The 18,812-nt window shown below is 42.7% G+C and overlaps 1 long non-coding RNA gene across 1 annotated transcript in view; it reads right to left on the bottom strand.

Annotated features, from left to right (window-relative positions):
- Positions 1-461: 461 nt before the first annotated feature.
- The window catches only part of LOC147758475 (uncharacterized), a 47,459-nt gene continuing 29,108 nt past the window's right edge, over positions 462-18,812 (bottom strand). The window contains exon 3 of the long non-coding RNA XR_015328119.1: positions 462-1,570. This is a non-coding gene — a long non-coding RNA (uncharacterized LOC147758475). The remainder of the gene's footprint in view (positions 1,571-18,812) is intronic.

Genomic DNA, 18,812 nt, shown 5'->3' with positions numbered 1-18,812 from the left:
TATAGGAATAGAATGAAAAGCTGTATAAGCTCAAATTTGTTCGACTATGCCGCATTTTAAAACCGCACAAGTTACGTTCGTAAAGCGCTAAAGCGTTCGCCAGTTTTTTTTTCAGCGTAGTTGAACACGGGTTTTCTCAGACCAAGATTAGAAAAGAGGGCCGGATATTTATCTGAATAGGACTGCATTGGATGGGAAACGTATACTGGAGCTCCTAGTTTCTTAGACAAGCTGAATTAACAACCGATCACAAGTCGGCACAGGTAGATTAGATACCTTAAAAGCTATATATGCTTGAATTTATCCAATAAACTAACCGATAAAACTACCTTCAGTAACGAACATTAGCTTTCAGTGTACTTAGCTGCCCCGTGCACGGCAATACTATCAGATACCTCATGAATATCTCGGAGCAGACGGTACGTAACACAACTATAAGAAGAAAACGCGATCGCCACTGGTAGAGACCTTTATACACACTTTCAAAAGCAATAATCTGCCAAAATATCATCAGCAAAACATTATGGCACGCATGGCTCGAATTTAGAAATATTTCGCTATTCCGCCAGTTGCCTTAAGTGCATTTAGGTACGCCGCGTTTTTATTTAAGGATTAAAATAGCTAACATTACGTACATCTTATCTTATGAAAATGAACGTCCTCTAAATTCTGTAGAATATTCTCTACGGTGTTGCGTTTACCGAAAAATACTTACTTTCAGATTTTTGTTTGAAAGATCTTGTCTCCTAGATAGAGCATAAACATTTAACAACGCAACATCTTAAGTTTTGTCTAGATTTAACGGTAAGTTACATTAAAGTGCACATCTTATAGGTGTTTTCTTAAGGTTTATACCTGGTTCCAGTTTCGAACATTTTAGACAAATAAATTATATGTACGCACGTTTTTTTTTTCTAAATGACCCATCGTATCGTTGAATCATGAACTAAGAAATTTAATGATAGATCAAATGTGATTACATTCTGCGTATGCTTTGCCCATCTAGTAATTAAGCATCATGATTTGATGCATCAGCTGCAATTCTACATGGGTTTTTGGTGTCATCAATGGAGTAACGCAGAAAACAGAAAAATGTAAGACAACAATAAATAACGATGTCGTAAAGTTGAGGCACGAAAAGAAACGTGCAGTGATGCTGATAATGGTCATGATAGTGACAAGTTGGTCGTCGGCTTGCCGGTGTTAAGACGTACAGGGCGTAACAGTTCGGAAAGAAATTATCCTAAACGTGGGATGAATGACGTCGAAGTTAGAAGCTGATTGGGCTAACGCAGCTGCCGTATGGCAGCACAAGGCGGAGGAGTCAGTTGTTTCCTTACGAAGGTGATCGTAGTGCACCCCTAACGCTCAACGATACGAACAACGGCGCGGCGGCGGAGCTGTCGCCCCATCCCCGCCTTCTCTTACCACCTTCTACAACGCTTCTGGCTCTTCTACTGCTACCGCTGCGCGACCATCTCACCTGGTGGGGGTAATCATTATTCATGAGCAGAGTGTTAGCGGAGTTGTACTTTTAGTGCACTGGGAGCGTTGAGGATAGGCGGCGTGTCTGAAAGAGCGTAGGAGAAGGCAATTGCAATTAGATTGCCGCTAGACTCGTCTTCTTCTTCGTCTGCTTCTCCTTCTTAATATGCGTCTTTTGCTCTTTCTTACCCTCTGTCTCTTTCCCTCCCTGCTCTTTGGGGGTCGTTATTGACTAGGTGACAAAGACGGTCGTGAACTGCTGCGGTCTTCAGCGATGCATTCCCCAATAAAATGAACCCGGTATAAAAAAAAAAAGAAAAAAACGAGATCGTGCCGAACGCACCTGGCTTCGACGCTCATAAGAAAAGCCCTTAGCACCTCTACCATCATAAGACAGTGCACCAGAACGAACTATTACTAGCTAAATAAGGCCCATTGCATCGGACAGTTTTGTCACAATTTGCCGTGCGATGCAGTGAATATTGCGCGTAAATACAGAGGTTTATTGCCTCTTTTGTTATTATTGAACCTAGAAGCACCATTCACCTGCTTTTATCCTTATATAGGTACGCATCGCCTAATCCAAATCTTTTTCTAATTACTAGATGCAACTATACCTTTCGACCTTAGGGTCACAATTGGTCGAGCAGTACCTAGGCGCAGCCGTTATCGCCAGGGTCTAAATCAGCGTTCAATGAGAACCGCGTTTCACGTAACTATGCACCAAAATAATTATATATGTTACGGTATATAAGTTTCTCTTTATGATAGTGAAAAAAAAAGCTGGTTTTTTTTGTTCTACGAGCATCACTACTTAACGATTCAAAAAAAGCCAGGACGACAAGTTCGGAGCCTACTTCCGTTCAGATGATCAGTCACTCAACACAAGAACGACCCTTTCTTAACTCAACAGCGCTGTTAGTAAACATGAATCTAAACCTTCTCTGATATTCGCACACTCTTGTTATATGTACACTCTCGCGTTTAGGGCTCTAGCCGAGCGAAAGCATCCGAATACCTATATACAAATGTGCTTTTGGAGAACATCTGAAAACATGTGATATCTTGATCCATCCTTGACCGAATCTGGTTCCCTTGTTCCTTTCAGAGATCGATACTATATTATTTATTTGATTGCAACATTTTATAGACCTAATTTTCCAAATCGGTCTTGTTATTATAGATCATTACTCTTGGCAGATGTTAGGTATACAGGAAGAGATGTGAAAAAATGGGCCTAGTAGGCCTGTCTTTGGTCTCAGGCAGTGATCTGTCGCTTTCGCGTGCACACATCCTTCTTTAAGTTCGATTGCCATAGCGGCCACACCTATAGCCACAACCGTTTCCATGGAGTATGGTTGAGTAGCTCGTAATGCCATACATAAGCAGCTCTTTCTTGGTACGCGAGCGGTAGCGGCGTTCCTCACCCGTTTTCGTAGAATGTCAGCTGGGTACTGTTTCCGGCTTGCGAGCCAGAACGGTTTGAATCCCGTCAGATTCCACAGTAGATACTAACCCTTGCCAGAACCACGTCACGCTTCTACTCTTAGCCGCACATTACCACAGCAATGAAACGATTTTGCAAGGTCTGTCGTGCAATTGGCTAAGTCGCAATCTACCATTTGTGTAACCGCTACATCAATCATTGATATTGAACTCGAAAGTATTTATCATCTATCTGAGGCAGTTGTGCGCACAGTGGAGGTAGGCTGCATCTGCGTTGTTAATTGGGCCAATGCCTGTCAGGGTGGAAGGTTGTGCTCGGATTGAAACAAAGGTTTGAAGATGGAGACACGTTGTCTGTGTGCCATTGAGGGTGAGTCGCTTTGCACGCCATTGTTCTTTAACCAAATGGAAGCATTCCGGGCCAGTGGAATTCAGTTCTGCTTTTAGCGTTCGTGGGAGAGAGAAAGGGAGCTAGCAACCGAACCGCCTTTAGCCGCTGCTACTCGAGGGCAAGGCACTAGGGGCCGATGCCAAGATATGATGAATGAGTCAAGTTGTGTCTGAGACGATTCAAACGCGAAACAGTGCCCTAGAACTATCGATATTTCCCGCCATGAGTTTGATAGACAGAAACTGTGTAATGCGCTTCGTGCAAATACAACGACGACTCTAGCTGACCGAAGTTAACCTAACAGCACTCGACAAAGCACAGGATAGAGCTAGTTCTTGACTAATAATATCTACGGGTTACGTGACCGCGTAATATCTGATTGTAAAAATATTTGTAATCAGGTTTCTGTTCAGTTTGCTGCTTCTGCCGCCTTCTGACGCGTCCGATTATGGAATTCGGAGGAAAATCTCCGTAACTACTTTCCCCTCTCCCGCTCACTGTTTCATTGTATCGAGCTTCGTTTGCCACTGTCTGCGCAAAGTGTTCTCTTTTATGAACTTCCAAGGTTAAAAACTTGGCGTATATGCACTAGCGGACATATACTGAGCATTTTATTGACACTCACATCAAGCACATATGGCAGAACCTGCCAGACGATAGCAGACTATAGCGGCGTGTTGGTTATCCTAGCCCACCGGTTTGCCTGAATGACATCTGGTGAACTTTGACTGCAGGCCAAAACAGGGTCAAAGGCCCTTTTCCGATGTTCGTGCTTGGCGAACTGTGCCCTTCTTGGAAAGGAGTTGGAGGCAGTAACCGCTCGACGCTCATGATTGATTCTCAAATGATGGATCAATGCAAATACCAACTCCTTCTGCTACCATAGATTTTCGTCTAACGATAGCCGGGTGACGTCAATAGTAATTTGACGCATCGTCTTAGGCTTTCGATATTTCCATAACCTCCAGAATCTCGGAACCGTATTGAACGTTATCCGGATCGTAGCAAAAAACTGCGAACCGACGAATATACTAGTTATAGACAGGTTTGATTAGACAAAAAGATATATTAGCTATGTATGGCGCGGATGCCGCCGACACAATCCTATAAGGTCTGCTTACACTGGGATTGCATTTGTTTTGAGTTTAGCGTGGTTGACAGTGAATTTTTCATTGATTTAATGATGATTTTAAAAATTTATCGCTTTCCTAGTGATTTTAGCCGCAGATGAAATTTTAAAAACTTCGACCAGATCCAGTAGAAATGAGACAACTAGAAAATATGTTTAGATGTTCTTACGAGAAAGTAGCTTGAGATATTGCTATTCATCCATTGCAGTGGCGGTGACAAAGTACTAATTTATACGTTCAATAGATACGCTTAGCTAAGCGTGGCTAATAACTCCTCTAGTTAACCAATTTGGTGCGCCACCAGTTATCAAGCTTATTTCTCAACAAAACCTAATACCGTTTTATGACAATGTTTAACCTACTGCAACTTATAAGAGCAGCATTCTAAGTTATAACTACTATTAGACTTCATAGAATAACTGATTGTCTCGGGCTCTTGACCTCGTCGATGACTTAACCAGTAGCTGAAACCGAAGTGGCCTGAATGCGGTACGCTACAACAGTGCATCTAGGTTTGACAACACAGATACGTGTTGTGTCGTGGACATAAATCTCATTATTTTCTTCAAGTTAGCTCTGGGAATTAAAAACTTTGCCCCTGAACTAGCTCACTCTGTGGCTAGTCCATTTACAATGAAATCACAAATGTGCTTACGTTGTAGTATAATTTTATAGGCGGGTCACAGCACTATTTGCTTCGGTGGAGTTCGTCAATCCTAAGCTTATCTACCTAAGTCCTAAGCAAAAAAGGCAACTCCGCTACTGAAATTGCTGTTTTCTAGTCGGCTTCCGAATAGGCCTACCACGTTAAGCATGCATTTAGCTCCATAGCTGATATCATTGACCGCTCACTTGGTTTACTCCGTTTTGGCTGCCTTCCGTCCTAGGATGCCACCGTTTTACCCGGTGACCCATCTTGAGGTGTCCAGAAGTTGTGCAAAGGCGGATCTACGGAACAAATGCTGTTTCTGCTTTTGAGTGTACTTTGCATCCGATTCCGAACCGCCCCACAGTGTCGCTTGGCACATCAATAAAATTTTGAGTTTAGTAAAAAGGCAATCTGTCGAGATAGGTCAAAGCGTCGCCGTCTCAATGCAGTCTCACATGTTCCACCAGCGACATGCCATCGTTGAGGTGGACAGTGTAATATCGCTGAGAGGGCCAATCATTGCTGGCAGACAGACTGTTCCAAATCTTAAACATGGACGCAAAGAAGATGTTTTATGGACATGAAGGAGCCCCACTCACGGTGTATGATAAATAAGCGATATATCTTCTACAAATGAACGCGGTACAAACTTGATTGAATGGATTTTTCTAGCTTCGCTCATATCAAAGCAATCAGGTTAATTCAATAGAGAAAAATTAGCACTTATTTACGTTATTGCATTGCATACAAACTGCATCAAATTCCCACCTCCCGACAGATTCAATAGGCGCAGTATACGACAGCGAACAAAAAAAAAACAGTGCTTTCTATCTTCCAACCAACGATAACGAATTAAAAATAATATAATCTCTCTGTAAGAGTAAGGTAAATGCTGAGCGTTAAAATCATGATTGTATCTATTATGCCCTATGCCGTCGGAAGGTATTGCGCACTGAATTTTTAATAGTATATTGCAGGGATTTTTATGTAATTTGTTTTTACATAGAAAAGAAATGTTCCGCTATACAAGCTAATAACGGCCAATTTCGTTGAGAAAACGATTTATCTTATCTTCATGTTCTTGGTTACAAATGATATGCGCAAACAAAACAATTTACATAGACTGTAATCTGAGATTAAATCGGATGTGAATACCATTAAAATAACAATACCAACGAATATGGTTTAACTTAAAAAAGTATCTTGTTATCGGTCTTAGCTTACGGTCGAGACGAGCCGACATATAGCCATGTATTTCAATGTATTACTTATCTATAGATCATACTCGTTTAAGCGTCGTCAGAACGCTAAAACAAGTCCCTGGCTTTAACTATACTTTTAATCTGTCTCTGTCGAAGCCTCTTCATCCACAATTACAGCCACATGTAATAACCCGATAAACGCAAAAGCTAAGCGTCCACTACCCTAATTGTTACTTTTCTATAGTTGGTCATTCTTTGTTGTAAAGGTCTTTCTAGAAATCCCCTACAAATATTCTCGGTGAGCTTCAGCTGAAAATGTTGTGTCGGAAACCCTTCAGCGTGTAAAGGTTGCAGCAATGCGTCGTGGTATGTGGAATCACAGAGGGAAACATCCTCGTTACTGGCTTTTTGAGAAACAAAATTCGTGTACCATATATTATCTAGTTTCGATGCTACTTCGACTTCTGCCATTTGCCAAAGTAAAGCAATACTCTAGTAGTGGAAGTTACCGTTGCTAAGAAACCTTGAAACGACCGGTGCCCATTGCTCAGCTTTGAATTCAGCGGCGGTTTTGCCAACTTGCATTCACTAGTAAGTAACGTACATATGCATTGGTCTGATGGATTCATCATTCCAATTTGCGCATTTTCAATGACCCTTCTCAGCAAGATGAAATGTTCCGTATAATCACTCGACTTGTAGCTTAATGGCGTGCCGCATGGGCCGGTGGCCTTGACGCCGGTCAAACATCAAAGCCGTGTTTACGGGATTGTTCGTTGTCGTTCGCGTAGTAACAAGACCTCATTACGCATACGTATCAAAAAAAAAAGATTAAAAAAAAAAGAGCACATCGACGTTTGTAGTGTTTCTCATCCACATTGAAAGGTGAGTTCACACAAGCTCCCGTAAGAAATTGCCTTTTTCAACTGAACTTTACCGTAAAACATATAGTAGCTGTATGCCTTTGTAAATGAACGTTTCGCTTACACTAGCTGCCGCAATACAGCTGCCCCACAGAATACATACGACACCTTCGAATGATATGGCTGTCTCTATTCGGCAACTATTTTATCTTACTTCATAATATATATGTGCTTACAACGTTTTTTTTTTTTTTCGTTTCATAAAGTAATCTTCTCGAACAATATACGACTCAATGTTGTTTGGTTACTCTTGACAAAGCGTTATTCGCGAAGTGATGTCGAAGCTATGCGTGAGGTGTGCAAATCAGTTGTAGCTTTCCCGGCTTAGCTCCGTTACTCTACGTGTGTGTCGATGAGTGTATGGTACGTGGTGCGCTTACCGCTTTAACGGCAATGCATCTTTCTTTCGATGGCTGTTGCTCGCTATTGTCGACTCTCCTACTAACTAGCTAATTAGTGAGACGAAGTAAGCAGCAGGCCTTGGAGCAGGCTCCCCGGGCCCAAGTTGGCCGAAAAGATGAGACGGTAGAGAATGGTGGTATTACAGGGAAAGAAAAATCAAGGTAAGAGCCAGGCCATTGGACTACTGTCGTACAAGAAAGAGACCAGCAAAGGAGGAGAAACAGGAAGCGACTTAGCAGAACACTAAAGGATAATACCGCCGACGAGAAGGCCGCGGTGGAGCAGGACGAGTCCGTTGGCTACCTGATTGCTACTGGCTGTCGTCCCAGGCGTACTAGTAACACGGTGAAAAGTCTTAGGAAATACGACGAAGAGCAATCGAGGGATTGAGCTTGGCCTTTAACTAGGTAGGAAAGGTGAAAAAAACAGTTCAACAAAACGAGAGAAGGGCTGGAGGGAGATGTGCTGCCATCTTCTTGGCTTGCGCATCTGCAGGGAGGACGACGACGAGGAGAAGAGGCCATCACTGGAGACGGAAGACGAGAGGAGCAAGTAAAAGCAATACAAACAGTAGGAACTTAACAATGAGTGGACACTGTTCTATATACCTCGCTTTGCTGAAAGCGACCCAGAGTTAGAAACGTGCACTGGCTACTACTTCGTCCCCCAAGATGGATGAGCATAAATCAGAACAGGATGGAAACGAAATCTGGAAAGTCAACGCGTCAACTGGCCGAGCATGGTATAAAAAAGCGAAGTTTGGCAGCAAGTACTTGGCCTCAAGGATTACCTGTTCTTTGCATAGCGGGCGGCAGAGAGAAACGAGGCAGACGAGTGATAGGGCAGTGGAGGAGGGAGAAAGAAAATGGACGAAGGAAGACTAAAAAACCTGTAGAAGAGGAAGCAGGCGAAACGATCTAGGTGAGTTAGGACTGACACTTGAATTCTTCCGAGCAACGGGGAGCGTAGTTATGCAGAATAGAGCGACCGCAATCTGATTGAAAGAAATCGTCTCAGCTTGGAGCTATTATGTATAGATGGGGTTTTTTGCGATCGATTATCTTCATGATTACAGTAAAACATAAACTAACAAAATTAAATAAATTTGAACGTCAGCTACAACATATAACTTTTGGCTGTTCGGACATCACAGAAACTTCGCAGGTATCGTTAGACTGCAGTGGATCAAGGTCCTAGGCTGGTGCAGTTCACCTTACATACTAAAAATCCTAGCACGCACAGGGGGGCTCTTTTATCTTTTGGCAAAAGGATAAGCCAAGCAAATTCAAGTTAAATCAAGTCGCATGTTTAGTCACTATCGGCAAAGCTGTTTTCATGTCTTCTTCTTACACGTCTGGCTATTGTGCACGGGCTTAATTATTTTTTAGTGGTATACTTACCCACGGAGAAGTGACATTGATCCTTTCGTTATTTAGCATGCTTCTCGTCTTCTAGAGAAGAGCAGATAGTGCAAATTAACTGATTTGCTCCCTTACCGTCGTTTTCAACTTATTATGATTATTGAGTATGGAAGTTCTGTCGGTGTATGCATAGCTTCACTGTAGCTATAGGCTATATTCCCCTTCTAGGACTACTGCCGGCAGAAGGCTGTCAGTGGAAACCTCCGTCGTCAACGATTATCGCTAGTCTCGGCTGTGTTTGGCAGGTCGGAAGCACGTATGGTGACGTAACGTTGTATTCACCGTCTTTTCCTTCACTAGCGCCAGCAAAGAAATAGGACGAGAAGCGGAGCCAAATCAGGTCGAGCTGACTACTGCTGTGTCTTATGTTCTTATTCGGTATGATAATATTAACTCGAGTGGCACGAGAGAGCGGCCAGGACGGGTCGATGCTACTGGAAATATTAACACGGCTGGTCTAGCTAGCCCTCCACCCAGTGTTCGTTGATCAATCAGGTATACTCAGCCTCGCGCTGAGAGATAGGCAACGAGAGACAGAGAGAGCTCTAGCGAGACTCTCAACAAGCGCTGAAGATAGCAACGACGGTGTTATGGGGGTGAGATAAACACTGAAAGAAACTGCGATAGAGGATGTCGTTGGGATACAACTTAGAATATTCAAGGACAACATAAAGTACGCACAGCGCTCCGTGAAGTTGGCAAACGGCGTACACTCCTAAGTGTAGCCTAGACCTTACAGCAGTCTATCGCTGAAAAAATATGCTAGTAGACAGAGAAAGAGAAGGACAGTTTACGCGGAGAAAACAGGGACAGACGTCAGCGACATCTTTGAATCTTCTCTTTGTATAGATGCGGGTGTCTCAAGGCAGCCTTGCAACGTCTACTATTTTGCATATATGACTGTAGGAACAGAATTATCATTGTGAAAAATACGGCCATCGATATAGACGGCACTACACATCCTTCAACTACATGCGTTGCAAGGTACGGATGACGAGTTACTAGTGTCTACGTTCTTTGACATATATATAGGATGAAAAGGTAAATGAGCTCAGTATTCGAGAGAGCGTCGTCGGTGTCCAAGAAGATGAAAGGCCACATGCGACTCGATCCACTCTACTGTTTCGGACGACCCGTATAATATTTTTCTGCTGAGGTTGCCACAAAAGAGAAGTCCTTGTGATTGCTTGTTAAGTAATAACGTGCTTGCTGATTAATCTACGGCAGACATATAAGAAATGCATATTAGGAAACAAGGGTAGACCTTATGGTTATGTTGAGAGCCAGACGCCTGAGGTAGTCAGAGCCCAACGGCAATCCTCGACCCGAAGCTTTGGTTTCAAATGCATTGTATTTTTATTTAAAATCCCCACAAAAATAATATATACATCTCCACGATTAGGTGTTAGTATTTTTGATAAAGGATTAGGTATGTAGAGAACTGAAAGTGAACAAACAATCAATGCTTTGTCGTGTGCCGAAAGAGTATGTAGCGTGAACCGCCAGGATCTCTATATTCACTAATATATTGTAGTATAAAAAAAACTCCGGTAAATATCGAGATTGTTTTTTTTATCGCGATCACTATTCCCAGCTACATAGAGAATGAGCAAGCTCCTACTTTGAACGAAAATGGTCGATGCGCGTTCGCAGACTTTGTAAAAGTGCTGAGTGATGACAATTTGCCTGATGAGCCTAAAAAGCTATTTTCAAACTCCCTCAAACTGGATACTTTAAAATTGAATGAATAGGCTCATGCATTTGCTTTCCTCCAAAGCGAAAGTACGGTAAGATACAGTGGTCTAGTAAACCAACTTGCAGCCAGTATAACATAAAGGCTATTAGTCCGTTTTAAGCCTATCTTGGTAAATTCACTGCGTCACCAAGAGGTTCTTCGCCCACCAAAGTAAGTTGTAAAAGCAGCAACTGATCTATAACAAGTAATAATTAAGTTTTTTTTTTTTGTGATGACTAGAAATCAAACATAGGAGTTTTAAAAGAAGAAAACATTTCATTGCATTATACTTAAACTTAACTAAAGCGCCATTAACTTATTCAACTCGTTAACCGTTGAGTGGGTTAAATGTAGTAACTTGCCGGGGTGTTTGCAGCAATTACTTGGCACTTCCCACCACGTCGGCGTGCAACACTTGCTTGCTTCTAGCTTCTACTTCTACCGTTTGTCTGCAGCTGCTACCGCAGCTTTTATAAGCAGATAAACGCTTCCACTCGGCCAGACGAACTCGCATACTGCTTGATCTGCGCCAACGAGCCACGTAACTCTGTAAGATCTTTCACACTTCCATTGTTTAATCAGTTTTTGTGGGAATAAGCGATGCCAGTGACCAGACAGCCGTTAAAAATGACTTCGTTGGGATAAGTTAGACTCATATCCACCGAAACAAGGTCTTCGACTATTTGGCTGTTTGTGGCTAGTACAGTACGAATCCACTGATCAGGTTCGACCAACGACTCGTCAGACTTGCCCCTGGAGTGTTTGGGTAAATGTGCCAAGAAGCTGGGTAAAGGTGGCTAGGTCTATAGTGGTCAGCTAGCTATATAGCTACCAAGACGTCCACAACCACACTATTACTCGTAGTAAAGCCAAAAATAGTAATACCTGTAATTGGAGCGAACTTTCGTCGAAGTCGACTGACTTCTTGCCGCTGCTATAGCCTAACGTGGCTGACCAGCCAGGATATACCTTTAGCTGAACAATACCACCGTCAGAGGAAACAGATATAGGCAGAGCAAGAAATAGAAAGCAAGTTACAAGGGGAGATTCTTCCTTCTATGCGAAAATAGTTTCAGATGTACGTGGATACTGCAGCAGGTGGCTGAGGTAAAGGAAAAATGACATTCGTACTTCGCCTATGTTGAGCTGCGAAATCTGCCGAAATGAGCGGGAATAGGCACGGGTAGTAGCGGGACACAGGAAGCCAAGACTATCCAACTACCAGGAAGCTAGCCACCCCACCTACTGCAGTACACTGATGACGCAAACCAGTGTCCTCTCCTCTACCCTGGCTCAACCTGCATCCCGCCTTAGTGTCGCTAGAGGTTTCGTTCTAAAATACACCTTCTCAATGTCGCTTTATTTTCGGCCCTTTTGATGGTTGTTAAGACGACAAGACCCTGATAGGCAGTGAAGACGGCAACAATGGCAGCTGCTGCTCCTACAACCTTTGTCGCTGACTCGTCGCTTTTTATAGCAGCCATAACACGGTGGCATGGCTTCCTCAGTTGTTGTCGGTTCGTTAGACCGCAGATGGATTTCTTTGCGCAGCAAAGGAGGGTTTGTGTTTGCCGAGCTTTGAGTGTAACAGACGTACGTCCTACGATATGGAGTTGTTGCCGTTGTTATTCCTACTTCTTCTTAGCGATGCGGAAAGGGTTAAATGCTGCGTCGTGAAATACGATAACGCTTTTTGAACGCGACTTCCTACAAGGCAGTGGTTTATATGGCTTATAAGAACAGAGGTAAAGAAGTAAACGCTCAGGATGACGAACGTAAGAGCTGGACATTTATCAGCGTACCAGAAAACCTTGTGGTCTCCTAATACATATTCAATAGAAACTGATATCATTATTCGTCATGGACTTTCTTTGAATTAAAATAGGACAATAAAGACGAAAAGGTACAGGAACGCAGACATGAACATACGTAAATCAGTGCAAACAGCTGCGGCATGAAATGGGCTAATCATTTTCCTTAAGCACGAAAAGTTATCGTCCGTTACTAACGTCTATTGTTTCTCATATGGAGCTCGACACAGCGTTACTCGCCGCGCCTTCCGTAGTTCGCCGCTGTCCTAGAAGAACGGTTGACTATGTTACAGTGCTACAATGGGTCCCATTTCGTTATCACTTGCTGTAGGAAAAAAATTGTTGTTAACGGATCAATCTCATAAGTGACGCCCAGTAAACAGTCTTTTATATTAATACTCACATAAAACACATGCTTCTAAGTACGAATACATAGCCTTCTATTTTTTTGCCCTATAATGGAGGGCACAGTTACGCCGTTCAGCCTATGGACTATAAAATGACCAGCCAGTAAGTCCTAGCTCCGTTAACAACTTGAAAAGATTATAGTGGTTGGGGCCGATCACTTAAAACATAGGTAAGTTAAACATCAAACAGTCCTCACGAAAGGTTTCGCTTATTCTGGTCTAGTTTAAAATCGCATCCTACTTAAGGTGAGGAGCAGATCTCAAAAAATCATTGAGCCATCCCCGAATAATAGTTATGAATGAACCCCGAGCCACGAATAATAGTTATGAATTTTATTTTATTTATTTTATTTATTTTTTTTTTATTTTATTTTTTTTATATATATATATATATATATATATATATATAATTTACGCTGTGGTCCTATTTTGTTTGCATGAGCTGTGTACGTTACGTGATAGATATCCAAGAGGCAGTCCAAAGCCAATGGGAAGTGAAATCGCAAGCCCAATTAAAACAATGTGGGCAATATTGGCTTGGTATCCTGGCATAATAACGACAAGTGGCAAGAAACAATATTACTCACGATCAAAATTTCTTGTCGAAAGTTTCCTCTAAGACTACAAATGAATATTAGCTTAGACCTTAACCAACAATATACAGAAGAAGCTATTTCTTCTTCTCTTGGCAAAGCTTAATGTTATGATATTATTAGTACTACTACATTACAGAAACTGTCAGTTATCTGCCGGCGCGTCTGGAAGCACCTCCATATTGGGTTGAGCAAAAAGTTCCCGTCGGAGCCGACAGATGGCGCTAGTGCCGGATCGGCTGATTGTATCTAGCTAAAACTTCTCAAGATAATTGTTTTGCTTTTCGGCCGTGTGTCTTGTTGCTTTCATTAAGCCGTTATCGTTAGCAGTGGTCATTCGTTGCATTGAGTCATGAAACTCGTAAAGCTGGATATACGACATTGTCTTTGTTCACTACTTTCGTGTTTGACAAAGTGCTGCCGGGACAAGGGGAATTGTTTGCAAAGCTGAAGGCCAACGTACAGTAAGCATTAGCATTTTCCAACTTTAGCTTAATCGCTTCAGAGTCGAACATTTTCATTTGAACGGCAAATCACGCTCCGTTCACAAGAAGCGAACGACGCCGAATGGTCCTTCTTGCGCAAAATGCGGCGCGGTTAACTCGAGCTACAAGTGACCCATATGGCCGTTGTCAATCGTTTGTTTGTGGTAGCAGAGACTGAAGAGGAACGATAATACACCGTCATGAAAATGGCAAAACATCTGACGACATGCCTTTCATTGGTTGCACAATAAAAAAGAAAGTAATTTACTTACAGGATTGTTACTGATCCTTTGCGACACCCTTAACGTAGACCCGAATGATTAGACACTTCCAGTTCGACGCCGTGAAGAAATATTTGTGCCTAAAAGCTGCACCATTGAATATGGTAACAGGAAAAGGCAGTGTCATACTATGAACTATTCAAATCCCAGGATAAAGCAAAGCGATTCGTCCGTCGAAGGCACGGAATCGACAGAAAGAGACACTGGACTAACAAAGGATTGCTGCTTGGCAACGGTACACGCATACAGTGCTGATGACCCAACAAGCCATTGGGAAACCCTGCACCACATGGTGTGCAATCCCGGACATCGCTGCACCTGATTCGGACAATGCAGTAGCGCCAAGAAAGTAAACATTTCAGAGCACAGATCGAATTCCGCAAATGAGGCGACAAATGGATGGACCGCAAGAAAGATGAGCGAACGTTGTAGCAAGGGAATAACACTTATTAAGATTAAGATATGTTCACCTGTTTGAAAATTACGATGAATAAAGTAGCTAAAAACAATGACACCTTTTTACTCAGTCTAATAAATTGATTTTTTACCTCCTAGGCGAAATTTCCTCCTTAGGGGGCCTGAATGCGAGGTTTCAGCGATTGATTGAATACCTTTTTTGAGAATGGATAACTTCCTTATTCGACAAAGCCCAGTTGGGTTCTTAGGCGATTTGCTCCACAACTGTGAGAGCTTCTAGAGCGCCTATGTCTGGAAGTTACTCGTTTCTCAAGCTCTGTAATAACTGAGTAAAAAGATCACTTTTCCACAGTTTTGTTAATTTGGGGTAAATGCAGACACCGATGGAATTCTGTGAAGATGGCTAGGCATTTGTACATGCACTCGATAAGTGGCTATATGTAGTATGGTAGATAACCGATGAATCAAGATGAGAGAATGGGTGTGGGGTAGTAGCCAATTACTTCAACAAGTTAACAATGCCAAATCGACAGGTTCATTGATACGAGGTTATAGGTTGATTAATCAGGAAGAACTAGTGAAACTGGATCTTGGCGACACGATAAAGGGGCTACAACAAAGTCCGAGCAGAACTACACCCGGACAACTGTGAAGACTAAGATTTATATTAGACTGCGTGTAACACGAATCTAAATCGATTATATAATTATTTATTATTAAGAAAACATGCGCATAGAGTAAAGGGAACGAGACAGCAGAATCGTTTTAGATGTTTAGTAGGAAAATGAAGCCATAGGCTGTAACCAATCACGTGAATAGGGTAAGAGGATAACTATGGCAGAATAATAGGATCACTGAGTAAAGGCAATTGACTGAATCAGGAAAACTGGATTACTGCCACTGCCAACGAGTGGTTAGATTGCTTGTAACGCCAATCAAATTCAATTCTAGATAATCGGATTTTTGCAGCTAGGCAACAAGTTGTCAGAACATTCCAATGACAAAAATTCATACCTGCAAAGGTATAACTGTAACTTTTAATAGAGTTATACAATAATGAATCAACGATAGAACAAAAGTCTACTAAGTTAGTTCAATTGGATACTCATTTTCTTGTTTTCTTTTCCTGTTGCCCAAAAGCAAACCGGTCCGATTGATGCTGCGATAATATAGATCCATGACGGTCTTGAAAGCGCAGTCTCATCTGAAATCCTCTATCACCTGATTTTGACAACGAAAACTTAGTATCTCAGCTTTGCTTGGGCAAATAGGTGTAGCAGAAGGCAGAGCGCGTTTATATATAAATGGAGGCCTTTCAGATCTCTGTTACGAATTGTCAATTATCCTCGTGTAAATGAAAATTATCAAACTGTGTTCTTCCTCGATATTCCTGCAACCAAAATGCTTTATTCTTTGCAAAAAAGCCTTTTCGGGTCGGTAGGCACGGGGCTGCAACTGTTTCGAACGCCATGGTCTAGTCAACATATGAGCGCATGCTACAGATTTGTATACATGGCTAACCGTTCTACAGGTTAAGCCTGAGCACAACGTGCTGCAATCCGACTAAACTCTACATATAGATTGTTACCGTACTTCATGTCCATACGTCCTTCTCTTAGGAGATATATATATAGCTGAGGCCGAGCCGTTGCCAGAGTCAGCCGACGTGCACTTTAGTTCGGGTTTCTGTGGTATGCGAAGTAACTCCTAAACTAGGAATGGCACGAAACAAAGGACGCGTGTAGAATGTGAAGCTTCTAGTGATGCCTAATATGGAGTTGGGAGGCTTAAGGTGGTTGATGTCGGGCGAATGTAATAGGCAGAGGCTCGTCTGAACGAGGTCATCATTAGACTTGATGCACGGATAAATGCTCTTGGGTACGTACTCGTCAACGGATTCCTGTGTCGAGTCAAAGCACTGTTGAGGATTGCGTGAACCCAGCCTGAGGCTGCAATCATGCTTTGCCATTCCAGGAAGATGGGTAAACCATGCAGGAATCCGAAAAAGCTGTACAGCGTATAGTAAAGCGTTTTCACATTGGCCGCGGTGCATACGCTAAGGTCAGGAAAGTGGCGACTCGGTGTGAAAGTTGGCAAAGTTCAAGGCTTAGGAAACCAAATGCGCATACTCGAATGTCTGCTCCGAACCTGCACTGAGAAAAGCGATTGGTTGCAGAGGATGCTGAGATGTGTACCCGCTACGCAGAGGAGAGAGATTTGGTTCGAGCAAACAGAAGAGGCGCTCAATGTTTCATGGACGGTACGCAAATGCTGTAGATGGTCGAACGATTTGCAGCAAACTTTGCTACTTCTCAAGCCTGTCTCATCGCGAGTCACGATGTTTGGCATTTTGAAAAAAAATAGCTTAGAGGGCAAACTGCCCTGGACTATATGCGTGAACGCATACGTGAGTTGCGCGACTGACTGTTAAGGCGTGTGTCAGTAATATATTAAGTTCTAGGTATTTCTGTCGCTATTGTTATGCAAGGACGAGCTGTAAGGCAAATAAATCGAATTCGTGTCGGCACGAGGACGTCGTCGCTTCGACATATGCCTCACATATTTGCCAAAAGATTTGAAAGAAGTTTTCGGCTTCATTTCATTATGCGATCAAGTCAACTGTGGCTAGAACACGACACGCGCTACGGTAGAAGTGCCGGCAGTACGGGCGTACTTTCCGGAAGAGCGACGGTGACAAATTGTCTCTATTATCCTCTTCCGCCATCTACCTTACAGCTCTTCCATCCCCGAAGTTTCCTTCCCCGACGACCGTGTCTTTGCAACCAAAACTTCTCGGTGATGCGTGCTCGCTGCCATTGGCTGTGCAGTTTACTGTCTCGATAGTGTCCACGACAGCCCCATGGTCTAAGGCCCAACGTAATCGTATCGCTCTCATGTTGCTGTTCGTGGTACCAGTCGTGGTTGCAATAACAGAAATGGTTCCTAAAATTGGAGTTTGGTCTTAGTTTCATATTCCTCTCCCGGAAGGCTGATGGACCGTTAGCGCATCTAGAGCCGACAGCTAATGCAACTCTCAGATCTGCCGGTGCGTCTTTACTGTGTTGCTAGGCGCCGTCTGTCCCTATAAACTGACAGGGGGACGCATTTCTCTTTTCCTTCTTCCTAACACTTGGTCGGTCTTCCCCCGTTTTTTTTTGCTACTATTGAGCTTTATTCTATTGCTAAATAGCCTTAAGTCCAGTAGCTGCAGCAGAACTCTAGGGTAAAGGAAACATGTTTGCAATTGATAGCAGTGCAAGTAGAAAAAAGTTCCTCCATGACGAAAGGATCATAGTGAATAAATGATCACCACACACAATGGCATCCGCACCACCTCGCTAATATGCGTATGTGTAAGCCCTAGAAGTGTTTGAACAACAATAAATAAATAGCGTCGAGACGAAAACGAAGGAATGATGCATATAATTAGATGTGGACAACCTCCGTTAGGGCAGATAGTAGACGACACGCGTTGGCATTCGTACGCATTCATGCTAAACATTAATACATTTACGTAATTAGCAGAATCTGAAGTGAGTAAAAATTAGTTACTGTCACTGAATGGTGAACAGTATATATTTTCGATACGTTTAACAGTAAAATGGTATTTGTCGGCTGTCATAGTAGAAAAGAAAGGCAACTCAGTCATGGTGGATGACGTCCGCCAATTTTCGTTGCAGATATATCGCCCGATAAATATAGCTAGAGCTATTCGATATGCATATAGGTACGCGTATTGTAACTTTGTCAACAAGATAAAAAGGAAACACAAAAGGAGTAAGAAATGAATGAAGGACGCCAAGATATGATTAGTTCTCGCGTTCTTATGATATGGTTCTTGACGTAATTTGGTCTTTAAGCAAAGTCTGCAAAGGTACTAAGAAAAATGTTGAGTCGTTAAGAAGCCGAAGTGTGAAAAGGACGCGATTGCGCCCGAAGGCGGTAGCTACGCTTTGTTGCTTTTTACTGTCCATGAGTCGAAGTCCCTCGGGATATCCCAAGAAACGATGTGAACTCTGGTCTCCTCTATAAGT

The sequence above is a fragment of the Varroa destructor genome, unplaced genomic scaffold (genome assembly GCF_002443255.2).
Source record: "Varroa destructor unplaced genomic scaffold, Vdes_3.0 BEIS01000001.1, whole genome shotgun sequence".
In the NCBI taxonomy this organism is placed as follows: domain Eukaryota; kingdom Metazoa; phylum Arthropoda; class Arachnida; order Mesostigmata; family Varroidae; genus Varroa; species Varroa destructor.
The sequence above is the reverse complement of the archived record's forward strand: the minus strand, read 5'-3'. Positions and strand labels throughout refer to the sequence as shown.